Source organism: Sinocyclocheilus grahami, unplaced genomic scaffold (assembly GCF_001515645.1).
Source record: "Sinocyclocheilus grahami isolate Dianchi unplaced genomic scaffold, SAMN03320097.WGS_v1.1 scaffold244.1, whole genome shotgun sequence".
NCBI lineage: Eukaryota > Metazoa > Chordata > Actinopteri > Cypriniformes > Cyprinidae > Sinocyclocheilus > Sinocyclocheilus grahami.
Genome location: NW_015505423.1, coordinates 527,613 through 531,673, shown reverse-complemented (window position 1 = coordinate 531,673; position 4,061 = coordinate 527,613). Strand labels below are relative to the sequence as shown.

The 4,061-nt window shown below is 35.3% G+C and overlaps 1 protein-coding gene and 1 pseudogene across 2 annotated transcripts in view; both read left to right on the top strand.

The window, feature by feature from the left end:
* LOC107598094 (24-hydroxycholesterol 7-alpha-hydroxylase-like) overlaps positions 1-881 on the top strand; it is a 9,049-nt pseudogene extending 8,168 nt beyond the window's left edge.
* Positions 882-3,013: 2,132 nt separating this feature from the next.
* Positions 3,014-4,061, top strand: part of LOC107598065 (calcipressin-2-like) — an 82,065-nt gene continuing 81,017 nt past the window's right edge. For both annotated transcript variants that reach the window (XM_016289313.1, XM_016289314.1), the window contains exon 1: positions 3,014-3,251. The gene's annotated coding sequence lies outside the window, so the exon portion shown is untranslated. The remainder of the gene's footprint in view (positions 3,252-4,061) is intronic.

Below are 4,061 nucleotides of genomic sequence, written 5' to 3'. Positions count from 1 at the left end.
ATATTACAAAAAAATCTATTTAATATATATGCTGTCCTTTTGAACTTTATATTCATCAAAAGGCCTTGAAATAATGTATCAATGTATCTACATCGAAAATAAGAAGAAATGTTTCTTAAACAGCAAATCAGCATATTAGAATGATTTCTAAAGGATCATCTGACACTGAAGACTGGAGTAATGGATGCTGAAAATTCAGCTTTGCTATCACAGGAATAAATTACACTTTAAAATATATTAAAATAAACACCAGTTATTTTAATTTGCAATAATACTTCACAATATTACTGTTTTAGTGTAGTTTTATCAAATAAAAGCAAGAGACTTCATTCAAAAACATTTCAAATATCTTAACAACCCCAAACATTTGAGCAGGATTATATTAGATATATAGATATTTGGATAAAACCAAAAATGGCTTAGAAAAGTTGAATAATTTGTTTGCAGATGCAATCTGATTTTATATTTTGCATGCAATGCAAAGAAATGTATACATATAAAGAATGTCTGAATACTTACTAGCATTGTATATTATATTTATGTGGACTTGAGAAATATATGTATCTGGTTCTTGTAGAGCCCTTGTAGAGCATTTGGTGGGAACCCAGCTGCCAGACGGACCCTGTACAGTGAGATACAAGCATAGATAGAGCGCTCATGTTCAGAGGGCTGTGCTACTGCTTTAGAGCTTTGTTGACAGTCTTGACATAAGAGTTGCAGAGATCAACCGCATATCCTGAGCTGAGCTTCAGAGGTTTGAAGCATCATGCTGAATGTTAAACTGTGACCTGGACACAGGCAAATACTATATCCCTCTAAAGAAAACAAGAAAATCATACAACGCACGCGAAAGGTAATTTAGGATATTAACTTTTATATATATTTCAGTTTTGTTGGGTTCAGCGTGTCATGTAATATTCCCATATAAACTTTAACATCCAATTAAAAAATATTTGTCTAGTAAAATTAGCTAATTCTCGAGATCAATACATCCTTTATTAGACCGCTTTGTCGAGTTAAATGCATCCTTATGCATCCAGGTGTCGAAATGCTGAAACAATTCATTACCTTCCAACAGCACTTAATGAGAGCAGCGTCATAGAGGGCAGAGCGTCACGTTATTTAAAGGGGACGTTAACGCGTTAACCAGTAGCAAATGATTAAGTAGCTGCATTGGTTACTTTTATGCCACTAAAGCTTTTATATGTAGTTTGGGGTAACAAAGGGGTTTTATAGGTTTGACTGAAATAATAATGCAATAACTGACACTTTAAATCAATGTTTCAAGAAACAACAAGAAGAAAATTTAACACAAAACAGACAAAAAAGTAGCCATTGATAATATCTAAACAATATGTAGTAGTATAGTATATAGTATCCAAATCAAAATTTAATTAAATTAATTTAGGTGTAAATTATATCAAGCATCTTTAATTTGCAAGGCAAATAGAATGTTTACATGAATTCAATATGAAGATGTACTTGATTGAATTAATCATTGGTATTGTAAACATTTGGAAGAAGAAAACCCTTTGTGCTACTTTGCAATGTGTATTTCAATAAAGAACATGTTTTGCTGCAGAAGTTTCCTTTATATTTCAATTGACTTAACAACCATGTGACTGATTTTGTTAAGCAGGCATCATCTTTTGTTGGTCATGGTCCATGGAACAGCATTCCTGTCAAACAAACATAGCCTAACCTTGAAATCTGATTGGATAGGATCGTTTTTCCAGGACCATCTAGGATGTTGGATCCAGGAGCATGGCCTACTTTGCGAAATCAAAGACTCTTCAAGCGCAACATTCCAGAGATGTTTAGCAGAAGGCCAATGATCAACATGGATACTAGACTCGAAAGTGGTGTGATGTAACAAAATGAAACATTAACATTCCTGTTCCTTCATACAATGTCATTTAATATCCATTGACACAAATACTAATACACAAAAAACACACTTTTTGCATCTCTGAAATGATCATTGTCCTGTGAATCCTTTATAAGGATGTTGGATCCAGGAGCATGGCCTACTTTGCGAAATCAAAGACTCCTCAAGCGCAACATTCCAGAGATGTTTAGCAGAAGGCCAATGATAAACATGGATACTAGACTCGAAAGTGGTGTGATGTAACAAAATGAAACATTAACATTCCTGTTCCTTCATACAATGTCATTTAATATCCATTGACACAAATACTAATACACAAAAAACACTTTTTGCATCTCTGAAATGATCATTGTCCTGTGAATCCTTTATCTTTTTACACAGAAACTTCCCTTGTCCTATGAAGAGGGTCATATGTATGATGATATGACATGTGATTTAACCCTATAGTTAGATTATAATGAGGTAAACTGGTTAAACAACTCACCTTGTTTAAATGACTAGACATTATTAATGACAGACGTAAGACATAAAAAAATTATATAATATACATAATATGCATTTAGTCACATAATTGAGCTTTCATAGATTTTAAACATTACATTATGTAAAGATCTGAACACTAAATAATAATGATAATAATGATAATAATAATATAAAAGGAGCTTATGTTTGCAGGTCTTAAAAGCTGGTTTTGTGGCCATTAATATTGTGACATATTATTACAATTTAAATAATAATTCATAATGAAATGTTGGTGACCAGCAAACCAGTTTAGACTCTTTCTTTCAGCAGGGTTCCTATTTCCTTTTATTATAGGCTATTAATAGGTTTCCTTTTCCCCTTTTATTTTAGGCTATTAATATGCACCCATAAACAATATCTCACCCAAGGTGTTTATTCGAATTTATATGCTTTAAATCAACTCACCACACTATTCAACTCGTGCTGTGTCCTTTCGAGTCTGACAGACATCATTTCGAGAAGTCTCTGCTTTGCCCTGCACCACATTTACTAAAAACAACCTGCTGAACGTGTCACAGCGACGCAACATCCAGCAGGCGAAATCTCTGACGTAACTTCGCCGATTTGCATATTCGCTTTTAGGAGAACGCTATTGGTCCCTGGATCCCCCCGCGCTCGGCGCGCCGTATGTCATCAGTGGGTTGAGAGCATAGACTGTATGGTTGAGAGCAAACATCGTTTGAATGCCGGGAGGCGGTCATTGGTGAATCAAGCTGTGTGCAGTAACGTTAGGAGATTAGTGAATCGCAGCTGGAATGCGAGCTTGATTCACAAAGGCAAGAGAGGGAGACAAAGCCACCGCGCAGAAGATACGCACACCAGACTGCCACATCCCGCACAGGTACCGAAAAACCGACTTACTCCATTAGATCATCCTGCATCCGTACAGAAGAGCTTTGTCAGGTGTTGCTGCTTTTATTATTTCATAGAAGAGGAGAGAGAGAGTCAAATGAATGCAGAAATGATTTCATAGTCTATATACCATATTATTCTATATATAGTAGCCTATATATTATACAGTACATAATATAGTATTTAATATGTTCTGCATTGCTTTGACCCTGTATGCATGCCACTTTTAAACAAATCACTTTTACACAAGAGTTTATGGGGACTCAGAACTTGGAAAGTCTGTATTGGTAGTCAGATGTGCTATAATAACCATCCGCACCAGACTAAAAAGAGTAAGAAAGTCATTTGATGACAGCAATTGAATTTGTAATAGTAGCCTAGTTTCTGAAGTGCATTCCTTGACCTTGACAGCCGCTGCCAGTAGTGTGCTGTATTGACAGTTGCTCAGACAGGTTGATGTGGCATGTTTACCATAAGGGTTTATCATATTATAGTCATCAGATTGAGAGAAATTACGAATATAAACCCTTATAGCAAAGAGAAGGGAAGTGAATGTCAGGTGATGACGACAGAGGGACCGCTCCTCCAGTGATGACTCAAAGGGGGATGCAGCAAACAGGTTGCAGTAGACTGTGATTGACGCTTACCCTTTTCATTTTGCCCTTGATGCACCGAAAGAGTAAAATGCAATATATATTATGTAATACAAAATAATTCATTTAAATAGCCCTTATTTGTACCCAACAGCATCTAAAAACGTTTGCTTATAACAAATAAGGTCATGTACACTGTAATATAA